This window comes from Cryptomeria japonica, chromosome 4 (assembly GCF_030272615.1).
Source record: "Cryptomeria japonica chromosome 4, Sugi_1.0, whole genome shotgun sequence".
Classification (NCBI taxonomy): Eukaryota; Viridiplantae; Streptophyta; class Pinopsida; order Cupressales; family Cupressaceae; genus Cryptomeria; species Cryptomeria japonica.
The window spans coordinates 323,475,204-323,496,041 of NC_081408.1; positions in this window are offsets into that span (position 1 = coordinate 323,475,204).

Here is a 20,838-nt window from a genome sequence, read left to right on the forward strand (position 1 = left end):
CTCTTCCTTAGCCTGCTTGACATGCTCATCACCGCCATAAATGGTTTACAATGTGTACCATACATCCTTAGGAGTGTCCTTATCTTGTACATCAATGAACTCAATATCGGACAAGTTGCTAATAAGGGCTTCCATGACTTGCCCATTTTCTTGAATCTCTCTTTTTTGATCATCGGTCAGAGTGCCAGTGGGGGATTACATAGGCATTCTCAACATTGCTCTAGTGTTGAGAACGCAAACTCTTGATATAAATCTTCATTCTGTCCTTCCATATTTTGAACTTATCCCTATTGAACTTAGGACCTTCCCTCTTCATCATTACAACAAGATCTTTTGCCTCAAGCGGTTAAGCTTAAATCACCGAGGACCTGGATTTTCTCTTATACCAATTGATGAATAATGATGAACAACTACTACCCTAATCGGTACTAAGAGGGGGTTGAATCAATACAGACAAAAACTTCTCTTCACCTTATCATATTAAAACAACGCTGACCGGTTGTCTTCTCCAATGAACTTAACCATGGCTATACCGATAAAACACAGAATTACTTCAAACAACATACAACAAGTCTCAAAACTAGATAGCAATTTTACTAAACTTGATCATACATAAGTTGCATTAGTAATATCACTACCATTAGCTTTGCATGCATATTCAACTAAACAAAGATTGCTCAATCATCACATGAAAAATACACAACCCATGACACATAGATTTTTCACGTGGAAACCCAAATGGGAAAAACCACGGTGGGGATGAATACCCACAAGCTTATTTTGAACTCTCTTGAAGTCCGCTCTGTTAGGAGCCTAGTTCGGTTAAAGACTTTATAATAAGGTTTTGTTAGGAACCGATCTTGTTAGGGATCACCCGGTTAAGGGATGGCTATAAAATCTGGTTAAGGATTGAAACCTTGTTAGGAGTTACCTTGCTAGAGGATTTAACTAACTCAATAAACTTGAGCCACCTGGTTAAAGGAATTACAACAAAAGCCTGCTAAAGCTTAACCGATCAAGGGATTTAAAATCTATTGAAGTGATTAGAAAACAACAGGTAAAACACCGATCTGAAGATAGCACACCTTGCTAGGGAAAATCATTTTAAGCTCCTCTCTTTTGCAATCACACTCTGCAAATCTCTCACTCAAGTTTGTTAAGTATCCAATCTCCCATTAAGGGGACACACACACACAACATTTGCAAACACCTACAAAATCTGAACTACATCGACCTTATAGATAATCACTAGGTCGAAAGCATAAACCCTAAACCTAATTTTTACAAAGACAGTTCGATCCTGACCATCTGCTTACAAGCAGTCCAATCCTTGCCATTCAAACCCATTGCATATGATCTAAATCAGAACGCAAAACATTCTGCATCTGGCATCGTTCAGGATTTTCAAGAGATGATCTATATTAGATCGCGAATCATTCTACATCTTTAAATTAATGACCCATCCTGCACTCTTCACCTACCAAATAGGAAAAATGTGCACTCCCGAGGTAGGACATTAATGCATTCAATCTAACATGATATTTTATTATTTACCTTGTAGGCCATGACACGTCTTCAGTTACTCTACATAAGCCAAACTGGTAACCCTAGATTATCAACCAGTAGACATACTTAGTGAACCCCGATACCCATCCACTTCATTCTGGTTGTCCATTACTGCTACCGATCTCCATACATATCAGTTCCTTTTGCTTGGACGTCAATAATAATTTCTTCTGATCTTCATCCTTCTAGAGCAATTATTGACATCAATGACAACATACATGAACATTTCTTCATCATATGCCAATAGACAAAAGGAACATTCAGAGCAAAGGAATAATCATCTACCAGATTGCTAGATTTGATATACATAGACCTATGCAATCTAACCAAAACATGGATTATACAAGGTGAGAGGTATTTCATTCTCTTAATTGATGATCATTCTAGAATGACTTAGGTTGCATTTCTAAGAGAAAAGTTAGAAGCACTTAAAAAGTTGAATACATTTTAAGCTGGAGTTGAGAATGAAGCAGATAGAAGAATTAAATATCTAAGATCCAATAGAGGAGGAGAATTTATTTCTAATAAATTTGATACTTTCTATGAGAAATGTAGAATTATAAGGCAATTATCAATTCCTAGGACACCTCAATAGAATGGCGTAGTTGAATGAATGAACATGAATATTTAAGAGGTAGCAAGAACTATGATCAAGGAAGAAAATCTACCAGAAATTTTACTAGAGAGAATCTATACACACTGTTGTGTATACCCTTAACAAAGTTTTATTCAAAAATAAATTTGGGAAGACATCATATGAACTATGGTATTGAATGATCCCATCTGTGAAGTATTTTGAGTTTTTGGAAGCACTTTCTATATCCGAAGAGATGAAGGAAACCTTGGAAAGTTTGATAGAAAAGAAAATGAAGGCATATTTCTTGGTTATTCTACAAAGAGAAAAGCTTACAGATGTTACAACAAGAGATTGAAAAAAATTGTTGAAAGCACAAATGTGAAGGTTGATGACAATATTTCTAAAGAAGCTATTATTCAGGTAGGGTATGAATTTGATGAAGGAGAAGAGAAGGACAAAGATGAAGAGAAGTAGAAATAAATTGAGGTTCTCCAAAAACTATATCAAAACCCCCATGTATGTGTAGAAAAACCATTCTAAGAATCAAATCATAGGAGATAAAAACAGAGGAATCATTATAAGAAGCAAATTTGTTGAAAAACAAATTCTTTGTGCTTGCTTTATAAGACTAGACCTAAGACAATTGAAGAAGCCTGCAAATATCATAACTAGATGAAAGCTATGAAGGAAGAGCTGGATTAAATTGAGAAAAATCAGACTTGGGAATTGGTACCTAGACCAACAGATAAGAATGTTATTGGAACAAAGTGGGTATTTTGAAACAAGCTAGATGAATATGGTCAAGTTGTAAGAAATAAAGCAAGGTTGGTATGCAAAGGTTACACATAGGTTGAAGGAATTGATTTTGAATAAATTTATGCTCTTGTTGCTAGAATGGAGGCTATTAGGATATTTTTGGATTTTGCAACACATAAGGGTTTCAAAGTCTATCAAATGGATGTAAAGTCAACAAATCTGAATGGAAAATCAAAGGAAGAGGTCTACATTGAAGAACTATAAGGATTCAAGTTATCAAATGATTTGGATGTTGTTTGGAAACTGAAGAAGATGTTATATGGATTCAAGCAAGCACCTAGAGCTTGGTATGGAAGTTTAGATATGTATCTATTAAATCGGGGATTTTAAAAAGGATCCACTGACAACAATCTCTACTTCAAAGTTGAACCAAATAAGATCTTAATTGTTGTTGTTTAAGTGGATGACACAATCTTTGGTGGCAATGATGATATGTGCAAGGAATTTGCTAGTGAAATGCAGAAGGAATTTAAAATTTCTATGATTGCTAGGTTGAATTTCTTCCTTGGATTGCAAGTAAATCAGAGAAATAAAGGTATTTCTTTTTCTCTATCAAAATATGTTAGATAACTATAGAAGAAGTTTGGATTAAAAAATTCCAAAGCAGTATTGGTGCAAGGGCACCCAAGACCATTGATGCCTCCATGAGGAAAACTTTCAAAATATTATTTGATTTGTTTCTAATGAGTTCATATGGGCCATTTTTCTAGTGATTTGTAATCCACAAATGTAATTAGAAACCCTTTTGGGTCCATGATGCAAAGTTGTTAGGAAATTGTCATTATTGTCATGAGGAGGAAAAATATTGTCAATATGTGTCCAATGGCATTCTATCATTTTATTAGGGTCTATTAGGTCTCTTCAAACATATTTGTAATGGTTTCAAGCCATAAGAGTCTTGGTTAAGGTCCTTTTAGAAACTTTTGTAAAAGTTGTCATGATTGACAAAAAAAAAGTTGTCATTGTAAAAGTGCAAAATGGGAAGTTGAAAAGACAAAGTTGTAAAGGGGTAGTTGGAAAGGTTATAAATGGAATAGAAATTTCAGAATAGGTCCCTTTTGAATCATTTGTACATTTTTAAGTATGGAGGAAAGTGGTGAGGATGGTTGGAAGATGAAATGAATAAGAAACCTCATTTTTGTCTGTTTTTTTCCAGAAATTTGTTGCTTTTGTTTAAGTTAGCTTGTACGAACGTGATGAGGGTTTGAATCTTATATGGTTGGAAATATAATTGAATTAAAGAACTTTTTAATTCTTAATAGATCAAAGTAAAAGGTCATTTAAGTTGTCTAATGGTCAAATATTTCCAGATACCCAATTCAAAAACTAGGTTTCTCTAGCATAGTAATCCATTTTTTAGGGTTATGTTCTGAAGAAACACTATCAAATTTTGACATATGTTGTATAAAGACAAAATAGGTATCTAAAAATGGTTTTATGTTTCTGATATGAGTGCCCAAAAAACCCTTTTTGCTACACTTTTTAAACCTAGGTTGTAAATTACCAGTTCGTTTTTTAGTCAAGTGTTCCAAAGGATTCATATGATCAAATTCTATATAACTTGTGTCTTCCAAAAAGGTATCTAGAAAAATATTTGTCTTGTTCCCTAGGTCAATAATTATGCCCTATTTTGTCATTGGTGAGGACTTCTAGAATTTAGGACAGTTTATGTGGAAAGCATACAAGTTGGAATAACCAGTGGGTTTGAGAGTTGCCAAGGGTGTATAAATGTTGTATTTGATTGGTTTAAGATGTTACCAAAGTTTTTTTATCCTTGTGAAACATTGAGCCCTTGGTTGGTGTTTGTAGCCTATGACGGATAGTGACCTTATGAAGAGGAAATTTGGAGTTTGTGAGGAGCCATGGTGAAGGGTTGTTTGGAAACCAACCTAAGAAGAATCCTTATCCATTTTGAAGCCTTTAAGTGACAAAGGTATTTCCTTGATAGAGAATTTCTCTACATAGTTTCTTACTTGGGTTAAGACAAGGATATTAGCCCATTGTTGTGAAATATGCCTACATGGTTGTGAACTTAAACCCCTATATTGCATCAAGTATGTACTCCCATGACTACTAGATTCAAGTTGACTAATGATGATAAATCTCGTAAGACTAATGCAAGCAAGTATAGATCAATGTTTGAAGGATTGTTATATTTGACTACTATAAGACTAGATATCATGTATGTTGTTTGTCTTGCAGCTAGATTTCAATAAGAACTAAAAGAGTCACATGTTGTTGTAGTAAAAAGGATATTCAGATACTTGAAAGGAATAGAAGATTTTGGACTATGGTACCCCAAAGGATCAGACTTTACTTTGAAAGCTTGTTCTAATGCAGATTGGGTAGGAAGTATTGATGATAGAAAAAGTACAAGTGGTGGAGTCATTTTTCCTTGGCTCTCGGTTAGTGGCATGGCTAAGTAAGAAGGAGGATTATATATTTATCAACCATAGAATTTGAATACATTGCAACTACTTCATATTGTACTCGAGTACTTTGGATGAAATAAACAATGAAGGATATTGGTGAATTGTTTGATGAACCTATCTCAATCATGTGTGATAATACAATTGCAATCAATATCTCTAAGAACCTAGTTTTGCAATCTATAACTAAGCATATTTCTATTCGGTATCATTTCTAAGAGAAAAAGTAGTGGATAATGATGTAAAACTTGAATATGTTCCTAACAAAGAGCAAGTTGTAGATATTTTCATAAAGATATTGTGCAAGGATACTTTTGAGTATATTTGGAAATTGTTAGGGGTTATTCCCCTTCCTATTTTGAACTAAGTGCATATGATAGTGCATTAGTCTAAGATATTTTATGCATATTTATGTCTAGGCTAATATTTAGGGCTTCCTCTGAGGAGGAGAAAAGTAGTTTTTGAGCTATGTTTATCTCTACCTTTGTACGATGTTAAAGGGGGAGAAGTTTGAGAATTTTGGAAGTATATAGTTTTTCTTTCTAAGGGGGAGGAATATTTCAGAAGTATTTTAAACATGTTGTTGGATAAATTGTTTGTCATTGATGAATGTTGTCATAAATGACAAAGGGGGAGGTTGATATATTTACTTGTCTATATTGTCATTGATATCAATCTGGAGGTCTAGATTAGTGTGGATTTATGTGGAAGGTGGGTATGTATGTTGTGTTTCAAATTGTGGAAGATAGGTATGTCAAATATAGAAGGTACAAATTGTTGTGTTTTTTATATGCCTATTGCTTTGGAATTATGTATTGGCAGTATGAGATTTTTGATGCTTCGGAAGTCTGTGTAGTAATCAGAATATTCAAAATTTATAGAGGTCTAGACTTCTCTGCATTTCATGTTCTCTTGTTGCGCATTTGGAATTATAATATTCATGCATATATCAATGTTATTTGTCATGGCATGTGTTGTTGTGCTCTGGAAATGTGTTTTTGGTTATGATGTTTCTCTGTCTGAATCATCCCTAGATTTTTTATCGTTTTCTCAAGTGATTGTGGTGTTTGATAGCATGTTGTTACATTGTGGTGTGGTCTCATTTTCATTCCTTTCCACTACAGGAATTCTTAGTGGAGACCTATTTTGAGTAATGTTTCTTCATCTCCTTGGCCGACTTGAATAATATATTTTGGACATTGGTATATGTTGGGACTCATTAAATTTGGTCAAGTTTTGAGGCCCATTTCAAAATTTTGCATTTTGCATTTTCAGAAAGGCACCTAATCTCATTCAAATAGGCCTACTTTGAGGGCATGTAAAATAGAGCCAGTTAATCATCAAGAGGTAAGGCTTTGGAAACTTGTTCTACACCTTTCATTTGGCCTATGAAGTGTTTTGCAACTTTCAGTTTTCAGTTTGGAACAGTTTATCAGGTACCCATTTGAAGGGGTGAGCTGAAAGTGCATGTTAGGTGCAAATGCAGATTTTATTAAGTAGCCTACTTTGAGCTCCTATAACTTTTGCCCAGTTGATTGTCATGTTGAAATTAAAGGTGTATTGAATTGTATGCATAGATGTGAGTCAACATGCAAAATTTCAAGCCCCTGTGAATCCATTTGCTCAGTTTGGTAAGCTCAAATCCGTTTGCAGTTTATGGTTTACACAAGTCCTTGTTTCGACAGCTAGTCAAAGCCTCGCTTTGCACATGTGTAAAAGTTGTCCCGGTGAGTGTCATATCAGAATGTTTATTCTAGGCTATTTCTAGTATAAAAGACAAGCTATGTTTCAAATTTCAAGCTCCTACCAATCCGTTTGATCAGTTTTCAAAAGGGTTTCTTGAGACACCTTATTCAGTGTTCCGTATTTTCATTGCTACATCAGTTAAAGTGGCTATTTTGATGAGCACACTATTTGTATCCTATCATCTTCCCAGTCAAACTGAGCATTGTAAGTTTTGATCTATACTTCAAGGTACCTATGCCTTATATTTGAGAGTCTACGGAGATCATTTGATATTTTTAAGAAAGGCATCATGAGTTCCCTGCGCATTGGTTTTATCAGGTTCATTGTGCTGACAGAGCCAGTTGGTCATCTTTGACCATTAATATTTCTTCACTTGGGATTCATCTTGAGAAACGGCTTGGCAAAGTTAATGTTTGTATATCAAAGTACACGCCTGTCAGTTTGCGAAGTCCAGAAAGGTGTTTTGACCAGTTTGAAAAATATGTCTTTGGGATTAAATGCGAAAATGTGGCGCAAGCATCTGAAAGTCGCGAAACTCGGTTTAATGATCAGAAAATGGTACCAATCGATTCCAAAGGCATGTTTGAGGTTCCTGAGGTGTTTTCAATGGTCAGTTGAAATGAAAACAAAAAAAAAATTTAGTCGAACCCACTTTGGGGTCTGACCTGACTTGTAACTTCATGTGTCTTTTAAGCAAGGTTTAAATTGCTATTTTAAATCATATGTTTTATGATTTAAGTATCAAGAAGGGAAGCTGGAGAAATATAGGAGGCATATCAGTATCTCAATGCCAATGGATATCCTAAAATCCTATTTGATCTAGCTGTTTAGAAAAAGAATATTGAAGACTCTTCAGTTGAAGGAGGCATTGTCGGTATTGGTGGCTATATTGCTTTTAATGCTGCTCTTAGGAGTGCATGTGATAGTTTCATCCACAGTCTGACAAAGAAATGCAAACTGGCAGCCTCCTCCCTGCATGGACTTTGAATTAGGGTTGCATGGCTATTGGGAGGCATTAAATCAATCAAATGCAATGCGGAAGGTGTAAGCCAGATTCCACGACTTTGCCAACATCCTCCCTACGTGAAGTTTGGTTCTGAGCAGAATTTATAAACTCTACCGAATTCACAATGGCAAGTGTATGTGCCAAATTCCTCTGTTGTGTGTGAGCTAGAAGGTGGAGCATCATGTGGTTGCAAACAATAACAACAGAAAACCTCCAAGCAAATGCAATTTGTAGTTGTAAAACCATCTCTCCTTCATTCTGCACAGAATGTGGTGAACGGGCATTTCAAAATCCTTCAATACAAATGCCAAAGGTTGAAACTGTTTTCCTCCCCGCGTGGTTGAAAAGACTGAAGTTGAGCTTTCAAGCAAATGCATTTGGCAAGTATGAAACCCACATGAAACCTCTAGGAAAGTGCAAGGGGCTGCGTGGGGTGGAGTATGGTAAAATATTTAAAACTTCAAAACAAATTGCAATGGTAGGTAGATCACGTTAAATTTTAAAGCAAGTGCTATTGCCTGGTGTAAGCCAAATTTTCCCTCGCGTGCCTTTCTGCTGGTGATGGTGGAATATGTTGAGCATTTTAGAAACCTTCAGCAAAGGCGCCATTAAAAGGCAATGGAAACTTTTAGAAAATGCAAAGTTCTAGGCTAAGTAATTATCCCACATTGGCTGGGCAAGAAAACTTTTTGGTATTTAAAAGTAAAAGCAGACACAACCATAGTGTCAAAGCCTTGAAGGCTTTTGATGAAAGGTGTCGATTGGGCGTCCAATGGACCCCACATGCATGTCTGCAAATCCCGAGGTGAGGAGGATAGTTGGTGACCAAGTGGACCCCACGTATGCATGATTCCCAAGGTAGGCAGGTTTTGCAAAGAAGGAACGGATTAACAAGTGAGCAAGTTCAGAGATGATTGGTGACTAGCGTTGTTTCGATGCACGCCAGTTACCCTTCGCGAAATGGCGAAAAGATTAATGAGTGAGAAAGTTCCATGGTGATCTACAACTAGCGTTGTTTTGCAAAGCGAAGATGCACGCCAGTTACCCTTCGCGAAACGGCAAAAAGTTAAAGAGCTTGCAGGTTGAGAAAGATCTACGACTAGTGTTGTTTCGCGAAGCGGAGATGCACGCCAGTTACCCTTTACGAAATGGTGAAAGATGATGTGACAGGTCCGAGTGGCAATCCAGCTAGCGGGTCCGAGTGAGGTCGTGTTGAGGTGGCGATGACGGAGCCGACAAGTGGCAGACAGGTGGCGGTCCACGATGCGGTGACATGGCGGATCAGTGAGGTGTCATCCCAGTGGACCCCATGAGCAAATCACAGGTCGCCACGTGGCAAGGCGTAGGCCAAAAAATGGACTGAAAAATTAAAGTTAAATGTATAGTTTCAACTATGTGAAAATTCAAAAAATTTAAATGGTGGCCTGCATTCGAGATTAATTCGCTCAAGGGGTATTTTTTACCCAAAATGGCAAGTATTGTATACCGTTGGAAACCTCTCAGGACGAGAAGTCCAGTCATGCAATTTTTTTTAACAGACCTCAGATATTTTGGGAGCAATTTCCATGGGAAGGAGAAAGGAAATAAAATTCAGTTGGAGAAAGAGGACACTTGGCATGTGGTGATGCATTCTGGTCTTTTCCCTCTCCTTCATATTCCCATTTCTTCTCAATTGTAATGGTTCTAGAATTTTTGGAGAAATGCTCCAGATTTCATGGTTCCCGGTTCTGAATTTCTTGACCCAAGTTTGTAAAATTCTATGGATCTCTTCAGGGTATAGAGGTTACATTGCAGTATGGTAGATTGTTTTCTAGTTGCAAGTTTTACTTATGTTAGGCATGAGTAAATTTCACACAAGATTGTCTCTAGGCATGTATTTTATTATTACAAATTAAGTCCTCAAGGAGGCTAGAATTTGTCATCTCTAGGAGATTGTTATGATTGTTTGTAGGTATCCTTCAATGAAGGTTTTTAATTCTGTAATCAGTCATAAATAATGGAATATGTATCCAAGATCTAATAATTTTGTGAATGAATCAAGTAATGCATTGGTATAAGGTATTGATGCAGGAATATTCAATAAGGAAAACAAGTTTGCATCTAAGATTTGCATTTGCAATTCTATGTGTGACTCCATGCCCAATGAACAAGGCATTGGTCTTTGAAGGATTTGGAGATACTTTCAAATTCATACAAATTTAAAGAAAATCTATTTCCCTTTGTGTTTAGGGGTTGTGTTCTTTTCATTCCAAGCCTTTTTTCATGTATTGTTTATACAGATTTAGCCAATTTGTAGTGTGTTTCTAATTGGTTGGGTTTGTGGAATGATCTATCTGCTTATTGTTTGATGTTGCCATATGTCTGTAACTATTGTATTTAATGCATCAAAAGGGTGTCCCCCCTAGGTCTAGTAGAACCTAAAGTGCAGGAGGATCAATTAGGGTCCTATTTTATGTTGTCCAAGTCTTGATGTGTTCTATAGATTGAAATTGGCCATTTCATAGAAGGATTGCAGGTGAACTTGGGTTAACCAGATTTGGTGAACAATAGTATATATATAAATATCACTTGTAATGAATAATCATCAAGAAGGTTCAGCAAAAGGAACTTGATGGAAAAAGGAAGATATATCTCTAGCAATGTGAAGTGATTGATCAGTGTGGTTGTTTTCTAATGTTGTTTGGTATCGGTGGTAGTGAGCCTAAGGTTTCTTCTGGCACTACAGTAGAGTGGTAGTTGTGTCTCTTGTGGTGGATTCTTTCTTTCTTCCTTTGGGCAATGCTCCCTCCTTTTTCTAGTGGTTTTAGTTGGGCGGTGATCCCACCTACAGTGAGCAATTCTGGTAGTGATCTATCTTGTAAAAATCACCTTAACTGGTGTCACCCTAACAAGTTTCTTTTATTTTGATAACTAATGTTTTGTGTTTTTTCCCTTCTTAGGTTTTCCACATTATATCTGGTGTCTCTAATGTGTTTTATTTTTGTGATATCATTTGTTCATGCTTATGAAATCTAAAATCTATATTTTTTGGATCTATTTCTATGAAAAACTTAATAATTTTTAATGAATAACTAATTCTCCCCCTCTCAGTTATCTGAAACATTCAAGAATTTATTGTGTCTATATAGGATGCCACTCGTAGAGAGTTTTCTTCTCATATGTTGGAGGTTGGACAAAAGATTAGATACTAGAGCACTCTCTATGATGGTGTAGTACTGACAAAGAAAAAGGCACCTAGTTATAGGGTTGCTCAGTAACATAGTTGGTTATAATCTAGGACAATAGCCAGCAATGCAAGAGTTGTGGATCCATTAAAGCCACCTAGGCCACTTTCTACAAGATAGGGTGATGCAAGTAATTCCACTTATATATAGGTTAGACCTGGTGACTCAGAGGATAGTGGGAGCATTGGTTGATATTTTTCATAGACATTTATTTTTTATTGATCCTACGAGATCCACTTTGACAAACATTACGATTTTGTAATCTGACACCATTTTTGAGATATGTATGATATGCACTTTTGGCAGTGACTGTATGATATTTTATGGTTCTACATGCATGTTATCTCTCTATATTATATTTATGATGTGATGGATAGACTATGATGCTAATATGACGTTCTATAATGTTGAAGCATATACTTATGATGTTGGTTCTATATGAGATGAATATATGATGCGATGAATATATGAGTAGGGTTGGGATAGACATTTGGGCTCATTGAAAAACACTTTTGCAGATATCTTCAAGTTTATGTAAGTAAGGTCTGTGTGTATATATGTTTGTGTATAGAATTTTGTGTAAACTTTTCGTTTCTGAAACCCCATATTTGCCATTGATGCCAAAGGGGGAGTGTAGAAGAGTGAAAAATATTGTAATAAGCTTAGGGAGATTCTTTTTGAGTTTTGCAAATTTGGGTTTTTGGAGTATTGCAATGTATGTTCCTAGTTGGTCCGACACTTAGTCATTTTTCACTAAGTGTTGTTATCAATGCCAAAGGGGGAGATAGTTGGAAAGAGACACTGTACAGATCATCTGATGTTGGCATTGATGGCAACTGAAATCATTTATTCCATCTACGATGTGTGATCTGATCGTACTAGAAGTCAGAATGAAGACTTCGTCAAGTCTAGTGAGTTAGAATAGTGCATCAAGCAAAATGGAGTATTTTGGTTGACATTTCATTTATGTTGAATATTTTATGTTGCTGAGCTAGAAGAAGATAGTTAGATGTCTAGAGTACCTTATTATAGAATCTTCGCCTCTGGTGATGACTGTCATGTGAGTTAAAAGATTCAGTGTATAGTTTTTTTTGGTTAAATAGTGTAGTATGGGCAACTTGGATTGTTGATTGTTGTGCAAATTATGTGGATCAATTTTGGTGATTTTTTCTATGTTCAAGGATGTTCAACTGACATATGGGAAGTGTGTGGACAATTCTCTTTTGGTCTGCATATACATTGGAGTTCAGATTGAGTTGACTATGTATACACGTTTCATTATTTGTATAGTGTTCTTGAAGTCGACATGTAGAACACCTAATTTCATGTTGTGGATATATAAGGTTGATGGATATGATCGTTTTTAATATCGAGATATATGTGTAAAGTATTTGATCAATTGTGCATAGTTTCACGTGCACAAGTGAAGTATTTGTTCTCCAAAATATTATAGATTAGTGGAACAAAGAAGTCAGTGATTAAAGTGTTTTGTGCTTAACTGGAACTATACTTTGGCATTTGTAGATGTTGTTTTTTAGTTCAAATAGTCCAATTATATTTTATAAAATATACTGTAAGACAGTGAGTCTTCTCATGGTTGTAGCCCTTAATATTTTGAGTAGTGAGCTCTAAGCAGTGTCCGTGAATGTGTGTGCATTCCCCTATATAATATTTCTATACTTTTGTAGAGTATATTTATATGTTGGGTGTTGGCAACAACAATGAAGAAAAAATGAGAGGGGGGTGAATCAATTTTCACCAAATCAAACAATTTAAGCGCAACTTCAAATCTGATCAAATGTAGTAATAATAAAGATAAACACAATAATAACAACACACATAACACCAAGATTTTGATGTGGAAAACCTTGTTAAGGGAAAAACCACAGTGGGAACCTACCCACAGTAAGATGATACTTTGTAGTAGTATATGAAAATATTGCAATGGGGATTGCACATGCATTCAGGCACACTGCCTAGAGATCACTGCTCAAAAACAAGAAGGGCTACAACCCTGAGGAAGGCTCGTTGCCTTACAAAGATCAGACAAAAATCCAGATTACATAAACTAAAAGAATAACATCTCCAAATGCCTGATGACAGTTCCTGTTAAGCACATTTGTCTACCCTGCAACACTCTCTGCACTACACTTCACACTGAAAGATGAATTCGCTTGTTCACACACACCACTCCCTGATAATGCAGACACAACACCCATACCCAAATTACATGAATATTACACCTATTTATACAAATCATCAACCTTGACTACAAGGTCGGCTCAACCCTTAACACAATTACAAAATTACATCACACGATACATAAATCAACCACCAGACCAATACAATGCCATGATGACATAGCATGGACCCAAATCAAATCCACAAACATGCAACACCACCAGAAATCTAGCCAACATCATCCACAACATGCTACACCACTAAAAATGTCGCATAACATGAAGAACATCATCAGACCCATTAAATCTTCAATAACACGCACAATGATCAATGCAAACCAGGAAAACAAATAGGACACGATTAGGAAACACCAACAAGCACATTAGAACCATCTGCAATAGCTACACCAACACCACTTAATCAAATCTCCATCGATCAATACGTTGATACACAATAATACTCAACAACAACAACTGGGACTAGAAAGATAACTTGTGGAGCACCAAATCACAAGCCATCCAAATTGAAGATACACATGAACATCTCAAACACTCTCCCAATCTGCAACTCAAGATATAATAATTCTGGAGCACAATGGATCAAATACCAGAATACAGGAACACTGAACACTGAAAAACCAATCCTCATACCGGAATCAATAACCTGATCAAATCACCACATATCATCATGAAACCAACACTAAATCAACTAGAGATGCCTCATTACTGAAATCACAAATTCACACAAGCATAGGAATATCTTGACATCAATGAAAACAACATATCCAACAGTGGGTATAATCCCCAACATAGTTTTTACCTTGACCATGTTTTTCACGTATAAAATATTGGTGTTATGGTGTTGTTGTTGATTTATTTGTGTTTCTTCATTTTCCTTTTGTTCATTTGCATTAAGTGGCTGAAAGAACAAGTTAATCAAATTAAAAATTGTAGAACACTAATTCACCCCCCCCCCTCTCAATGTTCCTTTATTCCAACAATCTATAGAAGAGTGAAAATTGTTGTAATAAGCTAAGGGGGAGTCTTTTTGAGTTTTGCAATTTTGGATTTTTGGAGTATTGGAGTTTATGTTCTTAGTTAGTCTAACACAGTCATTTTTCATGAAGTGTTGCCATCAATGCCAAAAGGAGATATTGTTGGCAAGAGACACTACATAGATCATCTGATGTTGTCATTGATGGCAACTGAAGTCATTTATTCCATCTGCAGTGTGTGATCTGATCCTACCAGAAGTCAGAATGAAGACTTGATCAAATCCGGTGAGTTAGAACAATGCATCTGGCAGAATGCAGTATTTTGGTTGACATTTCATTTATGTTGAATATTTTGTGTTGTGGAGCTAGAGGAAGATAGTTAGATGTCTAGAGTAACTTATTCCAAAATCTTAGCCTTCGGTGATGATTTTCGTGGGAGTTAGAAGATCTAGTATACTGGTTTTTTTTTGTTGAACACTATAGTATGGGTGAAGAGGGGAAAAGCCAACAAGGTGGATTCAAGTGGTTAGTGCACAAACAAAACACTAAAAGAGATTAAAACATGAAACATGCATAAAACCACATAAAAATATGAATATAATGCTTATACCTTGCTATCTTTACCTCTCCATTGGATTGAGCTTGATGAAGTGAAGGCGCCCCTTGATGATGCTCCACTTGATGTGCTCCTTTGATTGATTGTGTGTTGAATTCTCTCCTTTGTGCTCAACAAGATATATTGGATTATTGGATTGGATTTTAGTGATGGATAAGAGGATTTGGATTAGAAGAGGATGAGAGAAGAAATAGGCAGCATGACAATGCATGCGAAGTGGATGATTTGTGAGGAGAATAAGCTACAATTTATAGATTGGAGAAGGCCAATGGAGGGCCAAGATTGATTTGATTATGAAGGGTTGAGATTGATTTTAGATAGAAGGCATGGATCAAGGGTGCGTTGGGAAAATAAACAGGAATATAAAATTCCTTTGGAAAAAGGGGGGAGAAATTTGAATTTCAAACTTGAGGAATTAAAAATTCCAAAATAAGGATGCATTGAGGGATTCAAAGAAATTTGAATTTCTTTGAGAGGCTCAATGTTGATGTGACATGAGTGGTAATTAAAAAATAGGAGAATAATGATAAGCATGATTATGAGAGATTCGAGAAGGATTAATTAGGTTGAGTGGGATTAGAAAAAGTGATTTGTATGAATCACATGACTAGGTTAATTAATTAGAATTAATTAACTGAGTGGGTTTAGAGGAAATAATTATTGGGGGGGACTTTAGAAGAATAGGGGAATAATTAATTATTGGACAATAGTGACAAGATTAATTAAATTAGATTTAATTGATTCTGAGAGGAATAAAGATAACACAATTAAGTTAATTAATTATGTTGATTAATTAAATATTAATTTTAGGTGTCTACAATGGGCAACTTGGATTGTTGACTATTGTGCAGATTATGTGGATCGATTTTGGTGATTGTTTCTATGTTCGAGGATGTTTAGCTAACATATGGGAAGTGTGTAGACAATTCCTTTTTGGTCTGCATATGCATTGGAGTTAGGATTGAGCCGACTATGTATGCATGTTTCATTATTTATATAGTGTTCTTGAAACCGACATCTAGAAGACCTAATTTCATGTTGGGAATATATAAGACCAATGGATATGATCATTTTTTATATTGAGATATATGTGGAAAGTGTTTATGATCGATTGTGTGTAGTTTAACATGTGAAAGCGAAGGATTTGTGCTCTGGAATATTGCAAATCAATGGAATAGAGCAGTGGGTGAAACCATATTAATGGTTCCCACTTTTACCCACGAAGGAAATTTGGGGGTGTGGGATAAAAAAATTCATCTAGTTCATACGAACTGACACTATTCGCTCGAACTACCCCGTGGGTTCAAGAGAACCTGCTGGCAGGGGATGGTTCGAGTGAACCCTATTTCGAAAACAGGTTTGCTCGAACCTAAAAAATATTCATTTTTTAGGGGGTTCGCTCGAACGTCCCCTTCGAGCGAACCCTAGATGGCCGTTTTTTTAAACCGATTATATAAACTAAAAAAATGATTGTTGAACTGTCATTTTCAACTTGTCATTTGGGCTCCATTGAAGCAGTTAGAGAGAACCCTACGTGGAGATTGATGAACTTATAAGGCACTGAGACAAGGGGTGAATCAGTGATAGTAAAAACAATACAAATCTAAATATCAATTTCACCAACTTAAAACTCAATAGACATGCAAGAAATAACACCAAGTATGCAATCACCACATAAAGTATAAACCACATGACACAAGACTTTATACGTGGAAAACCCAAATGGGAAAAACCACGGTGGGAGTTATTACCCACAAGATCCGCTATCTACAGTATAGAGTTCTGACCGGTTAAGGTCTACATCACCCGATTAGGGGCACACCCTGATAGAAGTGTTTAAGCCCAGTTAAGATCTTTACAAAAAAGGCCTGTGAGGACCAGCCTTGTTAGGAGCTACCCAAGTAACTGGGATTTGCAAACACAAGTTAATGTGTCACCTAGTTAGAGGATTTGATTATCAAAACTATTAGGATCTGACTGCACCCTGTTAGGAGTGACCTTGTAAGAGGATTTTCTTGTTGCAACTGTTAGGAAGACAACAAGTACAAATGATCTTCATATAACACCTTTTGTGTTTGATAAGATCCACCTCAAAAAATTACAACATCACAAAGACTTCATCTCTCAAATCCTTTGACCTTCGCACTATCAGAAATATAAATTTCGCTCATCACATATCACACTATCAAGCTCATGTATATATATCCTTTCATACCTCATCACACAATTAAAATTATCATAAGGTCGGATACAACCTTATTACAATTCCCTAGGTTCAATGCATCTAGGCAATCTTGCATTATACGCTTTAGTTATGTCGGCCACCAACATAACAAATCCAATTCTTTGTCGTTTTACCAATCTGAGTGATTTTCATCACTGTCGGTTGTCTCCATCCACTAATTTGTTTTGTCAAACAAATCTCATTCACCTGATCGATTCAGCACGTGCGGTCACTAACATATCTTCATCTATTAATCTTCAATGCTACTGCAAAACCACATCATCTCAATCTTCATGGTTTTCATGTACCGGTTGTCAGAATGTGACACTATCTGTCATTTACTGGTTGAAATCCTAATTATTGGTTCTGACAAAATTGTCTCTGCTTTACCGGTTAAGTCTAGCCGGTTGAACTATAGGACTTAGATGTCTTAAAGAAACATAGTTGCCATTAATGACAACATACAAAATAGTCATCATACATAAATCTAATCTATATGCACATACCAGTTGCATCGAGACATTACATTACGTTACCGGTTGACCAAATGATCAAATGTCAACAATCTCCCCCTTTGGCATTGATGGCAACACTTAGGAAAACTTTTGTCAACTAAGTGTGCAACACAAAAAGTGACTATATACTGAATACATGGACTCATACCAACACATACTCCCCCTTAGTAATTTTTGCCATTACAAAAATGAAATCATTACTCCCCCTTAACAGTACATACAAAATTTTAACTCACTTAAACTAATTCTACTCCCCCTTTGACAACAATGCCAAATAAAAAAGTAAAATACATACATTACATCAAAATTTGTCATCAAAAATTGCATATATATATAGAGATAAAAGTTTTAAGGACTTTACAATGCAATTCTTAAGAAAACATCACTGAAATGAAACTTCAACTGTTTTACATCATTGTCCCAAGTTTCTAACAGTGTCTTGGTAATCTCAACATGTGTCAAGATCTGAGCTACAAACTCCTCCATAGCATCAACTGTACTCATCTTTGGGGTATCCAAAATTGCTTCGGACTCACTGTATGCTCTCTGTAAAATTTCAACTTTCACAATTAATTGATTCTTCAACTCCTTCAAGGATCTTATCCGCTTCACCTGTTAAAAATCATAAATTTCTAATATGTGATGTAATGCATCAACTGATTTACCAAAAGTCAAAGCGGAGTCATGTACTGGTATGTATGTTTCACTTATCCTTTCTAGTTCCCTCTTTGTATCTTTGCTCTTTTTGTTTAAGTCGAAACATAGTAATGATACTTTAGTTATAGTGGCCAAAATTTTACTTCCGTTTTCAATTCCAGTTTTCAAAAGATCTTTGTTCACTGTTAAAGCAACCTTACCTTTGTCAATTTCTGAGATCAATTGTTCTCCCCTTCTTTTCTTGTAATCTTTTTTGCTAAAGCATGAGCTACCTCTTCAAGTGATTTTAGTTGTTCATTGGCATCAACAACTAACTATCCAAGCTTTGCAATAGGGGTGGATAGATTATCCGTATCAATTTCTGGTAAGAGACTTGACAAAATTGCAACAACAGTTTGAATGGTCTCTACTTCTCATTTCTGCTCTTTCAACCTCTTCTTTTGTGCATGAAATTGCATAGCAGTAGCAATCTTCATTTATTCAGAGGAACTCAGATTGTCCATATCTATAGGACCTTTAATACTGATTGATTCATCATCATCATCCTCAACTATTGTTTTCTTCTTCTTCTCTTGATCCTTGTTATCTGTTTTCTCCTTTTTCTCTGTCTTTTCTTCCTCTATTTTCTTCTCTTCCTCCTTTTCTTTTTCTATCTCTTCTTCCTTAGTGGTGTCTTTGACCGGTTGCGGATTTTCAACAGTCTATTCTTTCATCGATGCTTCATTTTCCTTATCAATTGAATCCTTATGATAATCCTTAGTAGCAATATTTACATTTGCAACTGCACTTACATTGACTGGTGCAGTCTGAGTCTCTGTTGACTGTGCATTCACCAGTTACTCACTTGAGCTCTTATCAACTTCTTTCTCTTCTCCTTTGTTCTCAACTTGTTCTTGCTGAGTATCCAGCATTTGTACATCTACTTCACAAACATCTACATTGTTAGCAGTGTTAGCAACATTATCAGCATCACTGATATTGTCAATATTATTTGTATTATCATTAACTACATTACCAATGTCATCATCATCTGGTATATCTATAGGCTCAGTATCAACAGGGTCATCATACAAGTACTTATTATTCGGCTCAAAATCTGTAGGCTTAACACCCTCAAAAAAATCTTCTCCCTTTAACTTAATAGGTGTATCATTCTCAATTACTTCATCTTTCTCCTCTTCTTCATTGGGAATGAGACCTAAAGCCTTTTTCACCAAAATCTCAAACTCCTTTTGAACTGATTCGGTCTCTCCAACAAACATTCTTGTTAATCTCTTTTTTGATCTGAACAAAGCTTTTGTATTTACCTTTATCTGTTCAATTTCCTCTTCAGTTGCTTCTGGTTGCAAGTGTTTAAGTGTATAATCAATAAATTCTTTATCAAGACTAATTGCCCCTTGCCACCTAGCATCAATCAAATTATATAAGGAATCTGGAATTTGCCCTTGTAATTCAATGAGGTCTTTACTAAACTTGTTCATACTAAAGATGATTGCATCTTCAATCTCCCTTCGTTGATTTTCAAACAAATGAGTAAACAATATGTTTAAACCTTTGTAAACACCATACTCCCTAATAATTCTAATCATCCTAGTGAAAGAATCTTCAAGTGTCAATATTTTTGTAGTTGTTTTACCTTTTCAAGTAGTCTTTTGCTTCTTAGCACTTGCCCTTAGTGCTCTCTTATCTTCTTTTGATTATGTTTCCTCAATATCTGTCACCGGTTTGTGAGCTTTCTCCTTCCTTCTTTTTCCGGTTTGGGCAAGCACAACAGGAGGTTCAACAATTTACCTTTCCTTCGGAATTATATTTTAGAGGGTTTCCCTCTTTGAGATTCAGCAGGCTTCACCTTAGGTTCTTCTGCTTTCTTCTTCTCAGCTATTTTGGCTGCTTTGTCTTACCGGTGGGGGTACCGGTTGGTATACTGAAAGTTCCACTTTGTTGAGCCTCATATTTGGCTCTTGCTACAGCTATCTGTTCTTTTGTGAATCCAGTCTGCTCAGCAAAGGCATGTACCTCTTCTCTTACTTTCTTTGTTATCACCGGTTTCTGTAATTCAGAATGCACTTTCAGTAGTTTCTCTTTATAGATTCCAAACCTCTCAGTGGTGGTATCGACTAGTTGAGCTAACAAATGATCAGCATAAGCAACAAGTAGATCTTTATCTACTTCAAAACCCATGGGCATTACCCATGTGGTCCTGGGAATAACAGCTTCCATCAAACATGTATCTGTGTCAACCATAAAACAAATAGAATCCTCATACCGATTGACTACCTCTGTCGGT